General features: G+C 42.7%; 1 protein-coding gene, 1 long non-coding RNA gene and 1 pseudogene across 13 annotated transcripts in view; 2 read left to right on the forward strand and 1 right to left on the reverse strand.

Moving 5' to 3' along the window:
• STAG2 (STAG2 cohesin complex component) overlaps positions 1–16,943 on the reverse strand; it is a 137,781-nt gene extending 120,838 nt beyond the window's left edge. For 4 of the 12 annotated variants that reach the window (XM_037988759.1, XM_008019493.3, XM_073013415.1 and 1 more), the window contains exon 1: positions 16,047–16,170. The gene's annotated coding sequence lies outside the window, so the exon portion shown is untranslated. Of the gene's footprint in view, positions 1–15,375; positions 15,450–15,625; positions 15,757–16,046; positions 16,171–16,541 lie in introns of those variants that run through there. The other 8 variants (XM_073013414.1, XM_008019492.3, XM_073013417.1 and 5 more) reach the window with 5 other exon arrangements.
• On the forward strand, positions 2,371–2,970 carry LOC103247378 (transcription factor BTF3 pseudogene; annotated as a pseudogene).
• On the forward strand, positions 16,141–18,252 carry LOC140710830 (uncharacterized). Its single transcript, XR_012091911.1, has 2 exons — positions 16,141–16,293; positions 18,080–18,252. It is a non-coding gene; the product is annotated as an uncharacterized lncRNA (long non-coding RNA).
• The last annotated feature ends 2,091 nt before the right edge of the window (positions 18,253–20,343 follow it).

A 20,343-nucleotide genomic window follows, 5' to 3' on the forward strand; every position in this document is an offset into this window, starting at 1 on the left:
TCCCCAAGGAAAGTATCACTATGAAATCTATAAATCATCCCACTGGGAGGCAGTGTATCACCATGTAAAGAAGTGTTCTAGAATTAGGCAGAACTGGATTCAAAAAGTAAGCTTGGTCACTTATTAGCTGAGTGATCTTGGGCAAGTCTCTTAACAATTCGGAACCTCAGTAAATGACCTCAACAGGGTTGTTGTAAGAAACAAAAAATTAAATGTTAGGGAACCTAGTACAACTTGTTATATAGTAAGAAAAGGCTGTAAGTGGTATCCTGTCGATACAAACGTTATCATTAATGCAAAACCAACTATAGGAAACTATTTTTCTTCCAACATCAGCTTTTAAATATGAATACCAATAATGCAATTATAATGCAGGGTTACATTTCTTTAAAAAAAATCGAAGGTTTCAATTCAATTATCGTTTGAGAACCTGTATAATATACACTGTACAATGAAACAAGGATTCAAAATCAGATGAAAACAGTTCCTAGACTGAAAAGTTTAATCTTGTTATAAGTGATAAATCTGGATATTTGCCAATATTGTACATTCAAACACTATATATACATACATGCACACATAATTGCCTCAAGTTAGAAATCTTTCTTTTTTTAAATTTAATTTCATCTTTTTTCTTAAGAGAAAGAGTCACTGTCACCCAGGCTGTAGTGCAGTGGCACGACCTTGGCTCACTGCGGCCTCAACCTCCTGGGCTCAAGTAATCCTCCCATCTCAGCCTCCCAAGTTGCTGAGACTACAGGTGTACACTGCCATGCCTGGCTAATTTTTGAATTTTTGGTAGAGACAGGGTCTTGCTATGTTGCCCAGGCTGGTCTGGAACTCCTGAGGTCCTGCCTCTGCCTCCCAAAGTGCTGGGATTATAGGTGTGAGTCACTGCTCCCAGCAGAAACCTATTTTTCTGTAGTAACTTAGAAAACTGCTTCAGTCTAACTTGAAAGGATTAGGAACAGAATATCCTACTATAGGAACTTTTCTAATAAAATCCCATATTGTCCAAATGATCCCTCTGAAATTTTTCAAGTATATTTAGAATACCCAAATATGAATATAACTACTGAATATTCCTCAATGAATAGTAGCACTTTATGCACTGATATTTAACCAAAACTCAGAAAGTACATACATGGCAGGGCGCAGTGGCTCATGCCTGTAATCTCAGCACTTTGGGAGGCCAAGGTGGGTGGATCACCTGAGGTTGGGAGTTTGAGACCAGCCTGACCAATATGGAGAAACCCCGTCTCTACTAAAAGTACAAAATTAGCCGGACATGGTAGCACATGCCTGTAATCCCAGCTACTCAGGAGGCTGAGGCAGGAGAATTGCTTGAACCCAGGAGGCAGAGGCTGCAGCCCAGCCTGGGCAACAAGAGCGAAACTCCAGCTCAAAAAAAAGTACATATACTCACAACTGGAAAAATCCATTTGTAATTGACAAGTTTGCTTTTCAAAAACATACCTTCATGCTTCTGTTTCCCTGCCAGCCATGACTACCACCACTTCCTCAATTCTCCTGCCAGGAGTAAAGTCTGAGGAATGTCTTTTGGCCTGAATGAGTGGTGGAAACAGGGAGGGACATATCCCAAAGGAAAAATATTATGGTTTTGCTAATAATATTTCCTACATTTTATCTTCTTCTTTATAATAGTGTAGAAGGGAAATTCTCAAAGGTTCATGTTCCTATCTTTAACACTATTTCTGTAGACCACAAAAAAATGCCTCTAGTTTTGTAAGAAGATATTAAACACGTTCTTTGTAATAATATTTAGCCACCATAAAGTTTGCAAGTTAGGTACAAGGCAGTAGACACACTGGTGAGTGCAAAAATTCTCCTTGCTTTTGAAAGGAGAAAAAGGTTGGAAATCTAAGGAAAAAGATTATCGTATTTCCCAATCCTGAAATGGAAGTACTTCAAGTATACCAAACCTCAATCATTTTATATGATGGGTGTGTGGGCGAGTGAATGAAATGAAAATCAAATACTAGGCCAGGTGCGGTGGCTCATGCCTGTAATCCCAGCACTTTGGGAGGCCAAGGCAGGTGGATCACGAGGTCAGGAGTTCGAGACCAGCCTGACCAACATGGTGAAACCCCGTCTGTACAAAAAATACAAAAATTAGCCAGGCGTGGTGGCACGCACCTGTAATCCCAGCTACTCAGGAGGCTGAGGCAAGAGAATCGCCTGAACCCAGGAGGCAGAGGTTGCAGTGAGCCGAGATCACGCCACTGCACTCCAGTCTGGGCAACAGAGCGAGACTCCATCTCAAAAAAAAAAAAAAAAGAGCTGCCATCTTGCGTCCCCGTGTGCGTGTGCCTGATCTCAGCTGGTCCACCCAAGATCCCCTGAGCACCAACCCTAGTCCCCCGCGCGGCCCCTTATTCGCTCCGACAAGATGAAAGAAACAATCATGAACCAGGAAAAAACTCGCCAAACTGCAGGAACAAGTGCGCATTGGTGGGAAAGGAACTGCTCGCAGAAAGAAGGTGGTTCATAGAACAGCCACAGCAGATGATAAAAAACTTCGGTTCTCCTTAAAGAAGTTAGGGGTAAACAATATCTCTGGTATTGAAGAGGTGAATATGTTTACAAACCAAGGAACAGTGATCTACTTTAACAACCCTAAAGTTCAGGCATCTCTGGCAGTGAACACTTTCACCATTACAGGCCATGAAATGCTACCCAGCATCTTAAACCAGCTTGGTGCAGATAAGTCTGACTAGTTTAAGGAGACTGACCGAAGCTCTGCCCAAACAATCTGTGGATGGAAAAGCACCACTTGCTACTGGAGAGGATGATGATGATGAAGTTCCAGATCTTGCGGAGAATTTTGATGAGGCTTCCAAGAATGAGGCAAACTGAATTGAGTCAACTTCTGAAGATGAAACTTGAAGAAGTTACTGGGAGCTGCTATTTTATATAATGACTGCTTTTTAAGAAATTTTTGTTTATGGATCTGATAAAATCTAGATCTCTAATATTTTTAAGCCCAAGCCCCTTGGACACTGCAGCTCTTTTCAGTTTTTGCTTCTACACAATTCATTCTTTGCAGCTAATTAAGCCGAAGAAGCCTGGGAATCAAGTTTGAAACAAAGGTTAATAAAGTTCTTTGCCTAGTTAAAAAAAAAAAAAAAAAAAAAGAAGAGGGTATCAACCTTTGGGTAACAGTAATTGCATATATAAGATGATCATGGGGCCGGGCACAGTAGCTCACGCCCGTAATCCCAGCACTTTGGGAGGCCAAGACGGGGGTTATCACTTGAGCTCAGGGGGTCAACACAAGCCTGGCCAACACAGTGAAACCCTTTCTCTACTAAAAATACAAAAATTAGCCAGGTGTGGTGACGAGTGCCTGTAATCCCAGCTACTTGGGAGGCTGAGGCAGGAGAATCACTTGAACTCGGGAGGTAGAGGTTTCAGTGAGCCAAGATTGCACCACTACATTCCAGCTTGGCCAACAGAGTAAGGCTCTGTCTCAAAAAAAAAAAAAAAAAAAAAAGGTGATGATCATGGGCTCTTTTAACTTAGTTTATTAACAACCAACCGCCAAAGACTGAAGCATTCCAAGGCTACGTTAAAGCCCTCAGTTGTTTTGTATGTTTTCTCAGTTGTTATTTTTCCCCTAAAGTTTTTCAGTGAAGCCCTAATTTTTCAGTATTTGTCACTAATCTCAAATTAGGAACACAATGTCAAAACTGCATTGATGGCTGGTTTTAGCCCAATATTCTTTAATGTAGACCCAATATTCTTTAATGTAAACCCAATACACAGTATTTCAATAGGTATTTTTTAACACTTCTGTAGTGACAAAGTCCAACTGACTATATTCCCTAACGGCAGAGACTACGTAATCTAGTTTACCATTGTATATCCCATCTTTCATAGGTACTTTTTTTTTTTTTTTTTTTGAGACGGAGTTTCACTCTTGTCACCCAGGCTAGAGTGCAATGGCGCGATCTCAACTCACTGCAACCTCCACCTTCCAGGTTCAAGCAATTCTCCTGCCTCAGCCTCCCAAATAGCTGGGACTACAGGCATGCGCCACCATGCCAAGCTAATTTTGTATTTTTAGTAGAGACGGGGTTTCTCCGTGTTGCTCAGGCTAGTCTTGAATTCCCGATCTCAGGTGATCTGCCCACCTCAGCCTCCCAAAGTGCTGGGATTACAGGCGTGAGCCACCACTCCCGGCCAGTTTTTTTCTTTTTTTTTCTTTTTTTGAGACGGAGTCTTGCTCTGTTGCCAGGCTGGAGTGCTGTGGCGCAATCTCGGCTCACTGCAATCTCAGCCTCCCGGGTTCAAGCAATTCCCCTGCCTCAGCCACCCGAGTAGCTGGGACAACATGCGCGCGTCACCATGCTAGGCTCGTTTTTTGTTTTTTAGTAGAGACGGGGTTTTACCATGTTGGCCAGGATGGTCTCGATCTCCTGACCTCATGCTCTGCCTGCCTCAGCCTCCCAAAGTGCTGGGATTATAGGCACGATGAGCCACCGCACCCAGTCCCCCATAAGTACTTTAAATACCAGCTGATTTTAACAATGAGCCCTAGAGAAACTTACGAAATGCATGTATACAGTTTGAACATAATTTGAGAGGGTTCACAAATCTCTATCCCACCCATGGACCCCAGCTTAAAAACCACCAATATAGTATATTTAAAATCCAACTGCATTTCTTTAATTTTATTTTACTACTGTTTTTTGTTTTTTGAGTGGGGGTCTCACTCTATCACCCAGGCTGGAGTACAATGTCACGATCTCAGCTCACTGCAACCTCTGCCTCCCAGGCTCAAGTGATCCTCCCACCTCTGCCTCCTGAGTAGCTGAGACCACAGGTGAACACCACCGCACCAGGCTGATTGGGTTTTTGTTTTTTTTTTTGTATTTTTGGTAGAGGGGGCGTTTCACCATGTTGCCCAAGCTGGTCTCGAACTCCTGAGCTCAAGCGATCCACCAGCCTCAGCCTCCCAAAATGCTGGGAATACAGGCATGAACCACCTAGCCCAGCCCATTAATCTTACATAATAAAGCAAATCTCCCCAAAATAACCTTTTGTCTCCCATAGTCACTACACAGACCACAAATTCCTTCATATGGTCAGAAATGCAGTCCCCCTTCAAGCTATATCTTGTCTCATAATGGTTTCAATTAACTAAATAAAAGACCTTAAAAATTAAACGGACCTATTTAATGATAGTGACACCAACAAAACCTCCAAACGTCAACCAGCTAGGGGGGAAAAAAAAAACAAATTACTCAATGAACTATTAAAATAGCCAAGTATGAAAACAAAACTGGAAGTGCCCTTAAGATCAGATACTACCATTCACTCCCACTCAAAGGGAAAAAAAAAAAAGATCTTAGTTTACAATATAGTTGTTTCCACAATTGTGCCAAAATCGCTTCTCTACATTTGAATTCACCTTCAGTAATATTTTTTGAGGTGACAGCACAAGCATAAACAGGCCAGAAACATAAAATAGCTTTAAAAATCGCAATAAAAGAGGAATATTTATTTTATGAAATGACATATCAACCTCTATAAGACTTAACTCTCAAACTATGCTACAGAATCAGTTTACCTTCAAAAGTCTCTAAACTGGATCTTTTTCTTTCTTTTATAGTAACACTTCTCCCTAGTCACAAAAGGATTCATCATCTTTCTACTGTCTTCTCAGAAAAAATTTCCACAATCCACATTTCTTCCTAAGAAAATGGTAAAGGGAACCTGAATAATACGTACTGGTTATCTTAGAGTTTTGTTTTAACTTAGGTGGCCCTCAGGAAAGTTGCTTTTCAACATTAAGACAATATAATCACCTCAGTCTAACAGCCACTTGAAAAAAATTCAACTGGAAATTCTCCTGGATTTTAAAAAAAACACTATCTTGTCTTTTTACTATTGACCATGTACCAATAAAAACTCCCCCAAAAGGGTAAAAGTAAACAAACTCCCAGAATATGGCAATTTAAAATAATTTAAATCACTTTCATTCCCACGGAAATCCCTACAGGTCTTATTTTATTTTATTTTAGAGACAAAGTCTCGCTCTGTCGCCCAGGCTGGAGTGCAATGACGCGATCTCAGCTCACTGTAACCTCCACCCCCAGGTTCAGGGGGTTCTCCTGCCTCAGCCTCCCAAGAAGCTGGGATTACAAGCACACGCCACCACACCTGGTTAATTTTTATGTTTTTGGTAGAGATGGGGTTTCACCATGTTGGCTAGGCTGGTCTTGAACTCCTGACTCAGGTGCTCCACCTGCCTCGGCCTCCCAAAGTGCTGGGATTACAGGCATGAGCCACCGTGCCCAGCCTCTACAGAGGTTTTAAATCCCTTCTTAATGCTTACTAAGTGGGCAAGTTATTTGGTCTCTCTATGCTTCAGTTTCTTCTGAAAAAGAAGGTATTAATTAGGGTCATCATACATCCTTTCTCTCAAACAGTCCTAGTTTCTGCTATTATCTCAGCATGCCATTTGGTGAGTGCCCCCTTTCACTCACTCTTCACTTGATCTTAGCCAAAAGGCCAAGAAGCAATCCCTTTCAGGCTCAAAAGTATCCTGGCTTGAACAATAAATCATATGGTCACCCTACCTCATAGAGTTATGAAGATAAAGTAAGCTAATACACACAAAGCATTTTTTAAGAGTATCTGGCATATGGTAAGAGTTCAGTTAGTATTAGTTCTTGTTAATGTTGGTCACTGTCAGTGACTTCTTATAGAAGATTTTGAACTGTATAATGAACAGTGCTCCCACAATATTCCTTCTTATAAATAAAATGATGCATTTAATGTCCCACATTAAATTCTTCCAAAAAACTAAGCAGCACTAACTGCTTGAAATCAACACTAACCAATTTATCCCACAGCAATAGCAGTATCAACAGCATTCACATTGTATCACGAATTGTAATAGAGGCCATATTAGAGTTACTAACAGGAAAGTGACAGTGAAAAGTAAAACTTTATTTAGTGCCAAACCAAGTCCCTTAATATTCTAGCAGCCTGTCTCAACCAGTGTTCCTCATGTTAACTACAGAACTCAGAAAATGACTTGACTACAGAACTCAGAAAATGACTTGAGTGACTATTTCCTGAAGTCTCCCAAGAATAATACCTAACTAATATCTTTCTAGATGTGCAGGGGAGAAACTAATTTATAATATATGATGGATGCCTTGGGGAGTAATTCTGTCATGGAACACCAGTTCTTGATTTTCTCGGAATACAAAGGGGGAAATATGGATGAAAAGACTCCTCAATGAACAAAGAGTCTAAGACTGCTTGCTGTTCATCACCTGAGAAAAAAGTATTTCCTACATGTTAAAGCTTAAAGGAATGATCAATATAAATATATAAATTTGACTCATGGCAATGAAAAGCACAAATAGATACATTTGGTTTTCCTTGTCTCCACAAATTTATCTTAGGTCAGAAGTCCAACATCCAGAATTCCTTCAGATAAAAAAAACTTCAGTTACAATTAAAAAAAAAACACAAAAAACAAACAGGAAGACCGGGCGGGCGTGGTGGCTCACGGCTGTAATCCCAGCACTTTAGGAGGTGGAGATGGGTGGATCACCTGAGATAGGGAGTTCCAGACCAGTCTGGCCAACATGGGGAAATCCCATCTCTACCAAAAACACAAAAAATTAGCCGGGCGTGGTGGCACACGCCTGTAGTCCCAGCTACTTGGGAGGCTGAGGTGAGGGAATCGCCTGAACCTGGGAGGTGGAGGTTGCAGTGAGTCCATCGTGCAACTGCACCACAGCCTGAGCAACAAGAGCAAAACTCTGTCTGGGGGGAAAAAAAAACAGAAAGGAAAAAGAAAACTGAGACTAAGATACCGATCACTAATGAACCTAGTAACTTGGGGCCCTGATATTAACTATTTATCACCTGATAACAGTAACAAGAAAACTTAGTAGTGAAAGATGAACTAAAATAGGAAGTATAAGCAAACAGGAGACATTAATAGAATAAAAAAGTATTTTTAAGGTACAATTAGATAACAAAAAATCCCCCTAAAGAACCAGAGTGCTGAATTATTAAAGATTAGCCTGAACGTTTTACTTCAAATCTAACCACTCAATAAAACAAGCTGAAGGACTGGGGAACATTTCTCAGAGACAATCTCCATTTTAAATAGAGCATAAATGACATAAAAGAAAAAATATCTATGAAATCATTTCACGTCTCATATGATTTCCCCCAAAAAAATTCAAGAATATAATTCATTATCCCAAAAACTTTAATAAGCATAAGCAAACAAAACCAACGCTTAGATTTATTTCAACTACTTCTATTACTATTAGAAGACAATATAGACCTCAGGCAGCAATTCATCTGACTCTGGGTAAAAATCTGTATTTACCTTGCACTATACATGAAAGAGAGTCTTGATTTTGTAAAATTAAAATAAGAATGCATGCTCTCTGATGACAGATAGCCCAAGACCTAAACCAGGCAAGGGAAAACGACTGAGTTTTAACAAAAAAGCACAAAGGTTTTGATGCCAGGCTAATCAGAGTGTGAATCCAAAGCCGTCAATTATCATCATGTGACTTGGGACAAGGCATTTACTCTCTAAGAGTGTCAACTTCCCCATGTGTAAAATGATGAGGACTGCCTATCTTGCAAAGTGGTTGAGAAGATTAAACAGAAGATTAAAACAAGGTTACTGGTATACAGTAGGAACTTAAATAGCAGTTAAACTAAGTTTCTTAGAATGCTTCAGGTTTCAAAAGTTATTCTTGCAAAAATGTAAATAGGACTTGCTTTCCCCCTCCTTGAATAATGTACAACAGAATTTAAACTTTTTGAGATAAGGACTTACTCTGTTGCCCAGGATGAAGTGCAAAGGCATGATCATGGCTCACTGCAGCCTCAACCTCCTGGGGTTCAAGTGATCCTCCCACCTCAGCCTCCCCAGTAACTGGGGCCACAGGCCGCACAACCACACCCAGCTAATTTTTAAATTTTTTTGTAGAGTTGGGGTCTCCCTATGTTGCCCAGGCTAGTCTCAAACTCCTGGGCTCAACAGATCTTCCCACCTTGGCCTCCCAAAATGCTGGGATTCAGAGGGTGAGTCACCATGCCCAGACAACTTATTTCTTATAAAGGAATTTTATCTTTGAATTGTCCCTTAAATTAGGCAGAGCTTACTGAAATCTCCCTAGTTTGTCTCATCAAGCCTAGTAATGTATTTCCCAATTAAAATACAGTCATGTGCCATATAATGACATTTTAGCCCACAACAGACTGCATATAAGACAGTGGTCCCACCCGGGCACGGTGGCTCATGCCTGTAATCCCAGCACTTGGGGAGGCCAAGGCAGGCAGATCACGAGGTCAGGAGTTTGAGACCAGCCTGACCAACATGGTGAAAACCCGTCTCTATTAAAAATACAAAAATTAGCTGGGTGTGGTGGCACGCACCTGTAATCCCAGCACTTGGGGAGGCTGAGGCAGGAGAATCGCTTGAACTCAGTAGGCAGAGGTTGCAGTGAGCCAAGATCTCGCTACTCCACCCTAGCCTGAGCGACAGAGGGAGACTCTGTCTCAAAAAAAAAAAAAAAAAAGAAGACAGTAGTCCCATAAGATTATAAGGGAGCTGCCCTATAGAGGTGTATTAATTTTTCTTTTCTATCGTATTTTTATTGTATCTCTTTTGTTTTCAAACACAAACACTTAACCACTGTGTTATAACCGCCTACGATATTCAGTACAGCAACATGCTGTACAGGATTGTAGCCTAGGAGCAACAGGCCCTACCATATGGCATAGGTGTGTAGTAGGCTATTCCATCTAGGTGTGTGTAAGTACACTGTATGATGCTCACAAACCAAAATCACCTAAAGATGCATTTCTCAGAAGGTATGCCCGCCGTTAAGCAATGCATGACTGTAATAAAAAATAGACCAGCTGGGCACAGTGGCTCACGTCTGTAATTCCAGCACCTTGGGAGGCTGAGGCAGGCAGATCACCTGAGGTCAGGAGTTCGAGACCAGCCTGACCAACACGGAGAAACCCCACCTCTACTAAAAATACAAAATTAGATGGGTGTGGTGGCGCATGCCTATAATCCCAGCTACTCGGGAGGCTGAGGCAGGAGAATCGCTTGAACCCAGGAGGCAGAGGTTGCAGTGAGCTGAGATCGCGCCCTTGCACTCCAGCCTGGGCAACAAGAGCGAAACTCCATCTCAAAAAAAGAAAAGAATACACCATTGACATTATTCATCCTCTCTTTCTTCAGTAGGAGGAATGTAAAACAATTTCAATAATCTCTTCTTGGCCAGGCACAGAGGCTCTGCCTGTAATTCCAGCACTTTGGGAGGCTGTGGTGGGTGGATCACCTGAGGTCAGGAGTTTGAGACCACCCTGGCCAACATGGTGAAACCATGTCTCTACTAAAAACACAAAAAATTAGCTGGGCGTGGTAGCGGGCGCCTGTAATCCCAGCTACTGGGAGGCTGAGGCAGGAGAATCACTTGAACACGAGAGGCAAAGGTTGCAGGGAGCCCAACATCACGCCACTGCACTCCAGGCTGGGCAACAAGAACAAAACTCGTCTCAAAAAATAAATAAATCTCTTCTTGACTTACTACAATAACCATATGTAAAGACTCCTTGGTGTCTACTGGTGAGTATCAAAGATCTATAGCAAGCATACATTAAAAACACAATTCAGATAGCAGATTACCACAGCTGCTGAAGATGTGTAGATTTTTAAAAGGCATATACACAAAAATTAGACTTCACCAAGCAACACCACTTACAATGAAGAAATATAAAATTTGGGTAAACTAAACGTAAAGCAGGCAACTCAAGAGACTGAAAAATCAAACTGATAATTTTCCTTTCTCACATATCTTTGCCGATCAGAACACACGATAACCATCATTTATGATACACAGAAACATAAAGAATTATTACACAGGGACAGTATTGAACCACGAACTAAAGTCCTGAACATATAGCCAATGCAGAAGAATATAAAGAACTTTTTTTTTTGTAGACTGAGTCTCGCTCTGTCACCCAGGATAGAGTGCAGTGGCGCGATCTCAGCTCACTGCAACCTCTGCTTCAGCCTTCCAAGTAGCTAGGACTACAGACACGCACCACCACGCCCAGCTAATTTTTGTATTTTTAGTAGAGATGGGGGTTTCACCATGTTGGCCAGGCTGGTCTTGAACTCCTGATCTCGTGATCCGCCCGCCTCAGCCTCCCAAAGTGCTAGGATTACAGGCGTGAGCCAAGGCACCCAGCCAAACACTTTTAAAATAGCCTGTCTTTAAAGTTCCTTCGTTACTCTCCAACAATCAGTATATACTGATTGCATACACTCCAACATCAGTATATACTGATGCCCACACCTGAGACTATCCCTCTCCCTTGCTATTCTCCCCAACTCCCAAAATGGTACTCCATTATATAGTAAACTGTAAGTTTTAGTTTTTTAATTTTTTTTGAGACAGGGTCTTGCTCTGTTGCCCAGGCTGGGTGCAGTGGCGCAATCGTGGCTTACCGCAGCCTCTATCTACCAGGCTCAGGCAATCCTCCTGCCTCAGCTTCCCAAATAGCTGGGACCACAGGTGTGTACCACCACATCTAATTTTTAAATTGTCTGTAAAGATGGGGTCTCCCTATGTTGCCCAGGCTGGTCTTGAACTCCTTGGGCTCAAGCGATCCTCCCACTTCGGCCTCTCAGCCTCCCAAAGTGTTGGTATTACAGGTGTGAGCCACTGTGCCCAGTCGATTTTGGTTTAAGTTCAAAAGTCAACTTGCAGCATCAAAACCTGAAGTCTGCCATCTATTATAAAGAACCCAAAGCAGAAAGATTATGCTATTCTCTGTTTACTACCTTCCCACATATGGGTGGTATCAGTTAAACATGTACAATATTAAGCATTACTAAACTGCATATTTTCACATCTAACCCTAAATTCCCAAAGGAATAGATCTGAGCCTTAGCCTGTCTCCCAAGCCCATCCCATTCATTTTCATTCATAAGTCCTCAGGTGACCGCAGAAGTCAATAAAGTTGAAAAAGAAAAGTAGAATTTGATTTCAAGAAAATCTTATTTGAGCGTTTGGGCTTTAAAAAATCCTAACTAAATATACTTGAAAGTTACCAAAGTCATCATGTGTTGGTGTATTAATTTAGCTATTGCCTCACCACAATAAAATAAATCTGATGCCACAATCCTTACCATCTACTAAGAATATTTATATATGAATAAAAATTTGAAATATGTCACCTATTTTCCTTTAACATCCTTCTAAAGATAAAATTCTGAATATGAAATACACAAACAGATTAATGATAACAGTCATAAAATGTCTGTTCCCAGATTGGGGTGAAATTTTGCTATAAATTATATATCCATTATTTTGGATTCCTTTCAGAACTGTGATATATATTTTTAAAATGTATCTCCTGGGGGGGGGAAATAAACCTGACACTGAACGTACAAAACTGCCGGAAAAAAAAAAAAAAAAAAAAAAGGCACTTACCTTAAAAGAATTTAGGAGCAGTTCACGAATACACTAATTAAGGGAGACCAAGGATTTTCATTGCAACACATTTTTACTGTTTACGGGTAATGGTCAGAATGTCAACAGAGAATACTGAAATATTTTACATATCAACTTCTAACTAGTTATAGCACCAGATCCTTGGGGCGTGGGGTGATTTAAACCATTTTAAATGTAAACACTCATTTTCATATCAGTTTAAAAAAAAAAAAAAAAAAGAACCCACTCCACCCTCTCTGCCAGTCTCTGATACACCTTAGAATACTATAGTTACTTCACAGTGGGAAGGAATAGCTAATAAGTACATTTATTTTCCAACCCGCTTCTCTACCTAGTCATTAAACACCAAATCCTGAAACTGAATTCAGCTACCTAGATCTTTCTACCAGGAATGTTCCCTATGGTACCTCAATCCCTTCCACTGTCACTTACTGCAACTGCCAAAGCCCCTCCTATTAATAGTAAATCCCTTTCATACTGACTCACTGTAACTCCAACTTGATGAAATAGACACCAAACAGAATTTACAAAATTTGCAAATGGAATTTTCCTGTTTTCAAATAATTAAAAAGGAAACTAAAAGTAGAGCACATTCAGGCTAAATTATAAACATTTAAAGTTCAACCAATATGTTGAACTTTATTTATGTTGCCTGTTTTATACTAGTTCCTGTTTAAACGTTTTTTTTTTTTTGAAAGTTTTGCCAAGTATTGTGTAATCACTTACACAAGGCTAAACTTCCCATGCAAGTAATTTTGACATGTAAATATAAACTTAAGTCATTACCCCCAAGACTGTAAGACAATCTGGAAATTCTTCTGCAAAACAAAATTTATCTTAAACTATGGAAATTTTTAACAGCATACACAAAAGTAGAGAGAATGATAGTAACAATGAGCGCTTCTGTATTCATCCAGCTACAACAATCAACTCAAGGCCACTTCTGTTTCACACCTACCTCCTACCCACTCCCTCCTCTCATTATTATCTTCAAAAATAATTAAGAGGAAGATACTATGTTCTCTAAGTACACTTCTACCCAGAGATAGCAAAAGTATCAAAAACTAGCAAGTTAAGAAGTCAAAATCCAACAATGTAACTATACAGCCGCCTTACACAATTCCTTGGTAGGTGATAAATTTAAGAACTCAGTTAAACACAAAGATATAACCATCTTTAAGAATTTTAACGAAGTCCATAAAACCCAAAGGGCATATTTAAAATTATACCTAAAAAAACAAATAGGGAAATGTGATGAAAACGGACTTAAACATTTGCAATTAACTTACTTAACGTGGCACCTCAGTTCAAAACGAAAAAAATCGACTATTTAACATAATGTGCCATAAAACTGCAATTCAACCACTTGAAAAACTGCTGAACACTTACATACCTTAAACTGGTCCTTCTGATCCCTAATTATAGATTGATATCAATGTAGAAAGAAAACCAGGCATTTTAACGTAAGTGGTTGAAAATGTTGAAAATTAACCCCACTGTTCATCGTAAAGTATATGAGAGCAAGCCTAAACTACCTGAATTATATGTCATTAAACAAATGCATCCACTTCCCAGGGCCTTTTTTTTAACAAAATAAGTTCACATATACCCTTAAACGTAACGCGCTAGGCTACAGACAGAATTAGGAGACCGCCTCCTGCTTTTGCTCCTAACCAATACGCAGAGAGAGAAGGTTGGCAGAAAAGTGCTGCGAGGACAGTAACAAACACCAGCAGCTCCCGAGCAGGCCCTGCTAGAGCCAGGAATGACGCACTTCGGTAACCCGACTCTTTCTCCCCTCCACCCCCGCCCCCAGCAGCGGTGCTGACACCGCCAACAGCCCGGAGTAGGAAAAAAGACAACAGAAAAAAGGCAGAGGTTGGACCGCACTAGGTTTCATCAAGAAACCTCGATTATTCCTCTTTCGACACTAACCACTAGGACTAAACAGGAAAAGAAGCTTCGTGCTTAAGCAAGTCCCATCATGGTGGTTTAAGAGTCACTAAATTAAGCTGATAATGAGTCCAATCCACAGAGACAAATACAGGGTGTGGCTGCTGTGAAATACGGCGGTCCGTGGGAGAAAAGGGGTATGGAATTTACACTCCAGTGTGAAGGGAAGATGGGGCTTTACGGTGGGAGAAGGGGGTGGCCCGCGCATTTTAAGGAACCATTGCAAACCAACACAAGCGTCTCGTTTACTTAAATCCAACCTTACAGATCAAAAGTTTCCAATAGATATATCATGTAAACTGTAAATTAACATTTAATCCAACACCATGGCCCTCAATTTAAAAACTACATCCAAGAGAAAGAAGGAGGGAGAGAGAAGAGGGGTGGTAAGCAACAACATAAAAAACATTCTAGGCCACGGAAGAGAAAGTCTCACAAACCGGATGAAACTACTAATGCAATATTAAAAATTAAAGCCGAGCACTGAAGCACGAAAATCACACGATAACCCATTACAGTTAAGGATTAAAAATAAAATGACATATGCACCAAGGGGGAGCGGAAACTAAATGTCGAAAGTACAGCGGTTTATAAAAAACTAAAGGCAAAACAAGACATTCTCGCGACGGGGGGAAAAAAGGCCGAAATCAACAATACGTTCACAATTCTAGGCCAAAAGAAAATGGGAACGGGGCTCAAAGTTTTGCGGAACTACTTGATGCTGTTTCCCACACCTTCTCTCTCCCACGGCCCATCCGACCCTTTTCGTCCCCAAATCGCCGTCCGCAGATCTCCGGATCCAGGGGAGAAGAAAAAAGAAAGTCGACACCGAGCAAGAATAAAAGTGTGGAGTGAAAACGCACAGGCTGCCTACCTGGGGCAAGGATCAGCTCAGTTCGTGCCTTGAGAAAGACAGTGCGGGTGGGGGTGGGAATGAAAAGCAGCACTAAAACTAAAACAAAAGTGGCGCCAAAACCCCCCAACAAACAGCCTTCCACTCCCGCCCTTCCCCCCTCCGCCCATGCCAGGCAGGCAGGGCCCCCTTCGGGGCAAGGTCTGCGCGCGGGGGCCAACACCGCCAGACCCCAGCCGATTTAGAAAATTGTTGCCCGAAGAAAACTGACCGAAGTCGGGCCTCGGAAGGGATGGAGAGATCGATGCCAATCGCCTTCCCCAGCAGTTCCCCCACCACGCGCTGGAGATGATGGGGCGGGGGAGAAGCAGAGGGGCCCGTCACATGAATGTTGTTCCCTCTCTAGGAAGGGAGGAAGAGAGGGAGGGAGGGGGGAGGGAGGGAAGGAAGGAGGGGAAGGGAGAAGGGAGGGGGCACGAGGGAGGGGTGTGATCAGAGTAGATTTTCCCTCGCCTCCCTCGGTCCGAGGCCCAAAGATACACAACTGAGCCTCCTTTCTCCCCTCCCCCCTAGGTTCCCAGCACCACCATTTTGCTCTCTGCCTTCCCCTCACCGCGACACCGCGCTCTCCCCAACCCCAACCACAGCCTCCCGGCTTTCCTCCCCCGACTACGGCTCGCACCCCACCCCACCTCCAGTTCGGGCTCTCCTAGGCTTATGAGCCTGCCGGAGAAAAGGAACCTAAATCTACTGCTACACAGAGAAGCGGAGCCTCCATCTTGCGCTGCTCCGCGTTCTCCATTTTGGGCCACCCATGGGAGGGGGGGGTCTCCGTAGAGGCCCCGAGGGAGAGTTGGGCGAGGGAAGGAAGAGAAAATCTTCAGCGAGGGTAGTCGAAAAGAAGAGCCCTGCGGTAGAAAGCCACTCTAGGAGTAGGAGGTAGGGAGGAAGGGGGGCTGGAAGTTCCTCTCCTAAGTGTTGGGGTAGCGACTTGGGGGGAGAAGGGAGAAAGGAGGGCCGGGGGCGCCGCGGGGGCGAGGAAGATCCTCCCGCGTGGACTCTGTCCCCCACTCCATGGCTGCCCCCCATGGGGGCGAAGGAAGCAGAGGGGAAATTCAATGGCAACAGAGTGCCCAACCTCTTTCCCTCCCAACTCCTCTCTCTCGCCCTGTTTCAACCATACACACCTCACGGTGGGCCCCGCGCCCTCCGGGTGCCCCTCCAAACTTCTAGAAGCTTCGCCTCCGCCATTTTATAACTTACCTCCCCCCTCAGCGTACACAGAGGCAGCAACGAGACTGTTCGCCTCCCCCACTCCTCCTTCTTTCTCAGGCCGGGGGCTTCTTCACCCCTGGGCTGGTACAAGATATTTTTCCCCTTCCTCTTCTTTACACCCTCGAATTCTACTCAGGGACGGAAGCTCCCGCGGTTCTAGAGCGGTGGGGGGTTTTGAAAGTGGCGGTCGGATCCGGCGGGGTTTTTTTTTTTCTTTTTTTTTTTTTTTTTTTTTTTTTTTTTTTTTTTTTTTTTTTGGTGGCGCTTCGGGATTGTTTGGGGTGTTCGCTCTTCGGCGACTTGGAGGCGAATGGAACGCGCAGGCGCCATCTGTCGGCCACGAACCCGCGCCCGGCTCCTGTTGGGAGGGAGCGGCATCTAGCGGCAGAGAGTTGCCACTGCAACGCCTGGCTCCCAGCCCTCCCACCCAGCGTCCTCCTCCCAGTCACCGACCAATCGTGGCCGACTGACTCCCGGGTTCAGCGTCTCCGACGCCGCCCGCAAACCAGGCGCCCGCAGGGGCGCGCCGCCGAGTGGGGTAAACAAGGTGCCGTGCCCGCGCCTGACTTACTCATTCTTTTGGCCGCCCTTCCGCCAAGGACCCGATCGAACCGCGGTTTTTCTGTCTTTAGTAGGGTGTCGAGGGGAGGGCGGTAACAATGTCCGGCGGAGCCCCGGGCCGTGGGAATCCAGAGGCTGGCTGGACTCGCTCGGGGACTCGTTCCCCGGGCCCCTGCGCTCCTCGCGCGGCGCTAAGGTGGCAGCCTAGTCGGGCATCACCCTTCGAAGTCCCCTCTTCTGACACACCCCAGCGAGGGGCCTGTGGCCCTAGTTCCCGGACCTTCAATGCCCCCTTGTCCCTACCCCTTCCCACCAGAAGAACCCAACTCGCTTAACTCTGGCACCTGATCCTAAGTGGTTTAATGGGGCTGCTTGGGCCAGATCGGGGGCGGAATAGTGGTTGGTTTTGTTTTGTTTTTCGCTTCGGGTGTGGAGAGAGAGCGAGCTGATTCTCTACCAGGAAGACCTGGCCCTGGAAAAGAAAGAAAAATTGTTTTGCTTTACAGCCCACTGGTCCCGTCTCCGAGAAAACGTGGTCTGTGTCTCCAGGGTCTAGGAGTCCTAAGGAACTGGACTACTAGGCTAGGCCGGGCGCTCGACCAATTTGTTCGCCACTCTCGGGGCAGGGGAAGAGATACGACCGAGCGAAGTGGAGGGAAATCGAAATTTGGGCAAAGGAGTGTGGGGGGACCCCGCCTCCCCCGCGCATCCACTGCCTTCCTGGGCGGGGGCAGGAGCGCGAAATTGTTGAGAATTTAGGTTACTTCGCATCCTGCCTTCCCAACCCTCCCCCAAGATGTTTGAAGTGCGAAAAGACCCTTTCTGCTCCTCCGACCCCTGTTAACTAAAATCTTTGTCACCCTTATTTTTTTATTTGTTTCGAATCCAGTGTACTGGACCTTTGACCGCCAAGAGCTCTTTACTCGGGGGAGAAAAACTCGGGGAGGGCCTATCCCATCCAAAGCGCCGCGTTTTCCTTGGACAGGAAGAAGTGACCTATTACAGTGTCTCCATTGCTGTTATAGAAGTTCGTAGATTCATAAAATATTGTTTGCTTAAGAAGTCTTCGTTTCTGTTCCTTTTGTGAAATTTTGGTTAAAATATTTCTTAAATATTAAACTACATTTCAATTAGAAGGAAAGGAATAAAACGTATTAATAACAAAACAAATTTTCCAACTGAGAAATAGGGTGAGCCCTGTGTAAATCATGAAGCCTTCACGCCAATATCACTTCTAAAACATTCCTAATGCAATAAAACGATTATTTGCAGTCCTTAAATTATATTCCTTCCATATCTCTTGTTAGTTTCTCTTCCATCCTCTGTGCTTACTGTTTTTACTGCAACTTTACAAAAAGAGTTATAGTATATTTAATCAACTGGACAATAAAAGTTAAACAGAAACGTCTAAATATCAATAACAAGAAGTAAGATCTGAGACATTTGTACTTACCTCTAAAGCTTTGGAGAGTGGAATACTATTCAAAATAAATTTCCATTTCTTTTATAGACCATCTTTGGTAGAATGCTATACAGTTTTTAATAGATTCAAGTTACAGAATGATGCAGCTAGAACATTAAATAGAGAGTAGTGGAAAATTTACAGTTATATAAGTTAATCAAAATTCCACTTGAAGTAATAGAAAAATTGGGCCGTGTACCAAGTCATTTTTACTTTAATTTAGTTCAATTGTGCCAATTTAATCTCAATTGATATTAAATGATTTCCTGTCTTAGTATTAGCTGAAAACTACTGATTTTCTGCTCCAAACATCACATTTATAGTACATTGTACAAATAGTTTTTTATCTGTTTTATAAATTTGTGTTCTCAGTTAATTATGTAGCAACTGAGATTTTAAACAATTTTATGCTTAGAACAAAACTGAAAAGTTCTTCTGTTTAGCAAATTAGCTCTTATTTTGTGAAAAATACCACTGAAGATTAATAACAAACTGGTATAACATCAGAAATAAATGTCATAGCACATTTTTACTAATATTTAAGAATATTTTACAGTAACCTTTTTTTTGTTAGAGCTCTTTCAAAAACATACTTGTCAAGACTTCAATATGTACAGAATGCTAGGTGCTCCAGTCCTATCATAAGAAGTGGAGTTTATTTCATGGGGTACTGTAACACCTAAGCAATTCACCCTTTGAATGTGAGGACAAAGGGAGAAAATGCCGTCAAATGAAATATGAAATAATAAAAAATGAAATAACTGATGGAAAATAATGTTAATCTTGTTTGTAACATGTCCTTTATGAGATAATATTGTAAAGGCAGAAGCTTTGGGTGCCTAATAAGAAAAAAGGAGAGTTGAATAGTTAAAACTTACAAACATCTGATACTGTATAAAAGGCAAGACACTATTTGATGCAGAAATGTTCTGGTCACAAGAAATTCATATGCCACAGTATAACAAAGATAATCCTCCAGGTTTACCATAGTTGGACTAAAACATCCCACAGTTCTCTTTGCTTTAACTCCATGCAAATGGAACAAACTTCTGATTATAAATTAGGTTTTCCAGATAGTCTCCTCCTCTGTACAGCATATGTATGTTTTTTATATTTTCTTTCTTTTTTTTTTCTTTTTCTGAGACAAAGTCTTGCTCTGTCACCCAGGCTGGAGTGCAGTGGCTCCATCTCAGCTCACTGCAACCTCCGCCTCCGGGGTTCAAGCGATTCTCCTGCCTCAGCCTCCTGAGTAGCTGGGATCACAGGCACGCGCCACCACGCCCAGCTAATTTTTGTATATTTAGTAGAGATGGAGTTTCTCCATGTTGGTCAGGCTGGTCTTCAACTCCCGACCTCAGGTGATCTGCCTGCCTCGGCCTCCCAAAGGGCTGGGATTACAGGCGTGAGCCACTGCGCCCAGCCCATTTTTTATATTTTCAAACACCATTCTAACCATAAAACCCAGAAACCAAAAAGTAGATAAATAAATTTAAGTCCACAGAAATTTTTTTTTTTTTTTTTTTGAGACGGAGTCTCGCTCTGTCGCCCAGACTGGAGTGCAGTGGCCAGATCTCAGCTCACTGCAACCTCCGCCTCCCGGGTTTATGCTATTCTCCTGCCTCAGCCTCCTGAGTAGCTGGGACTACAGGCGCCCGCCACCTCGCCCGGCTAGTTTTTTGTATTTTTTTTTA

The sequence above is a fragment of the Chlorocebus sabaeus genome, chromosome X, assembly GCF_047675955.1.
Source record: "Chlorocebus sabaeus isolate Y175 chromosome X, mChlSab1.0.hap1, whole genome shotgun sequence".
NCBI lineage: Eukaryota > Metazoa > Chordata > Mammalia > Primates > Cercopithecidae > Chlorocebus > Chlorocebus sabaeus.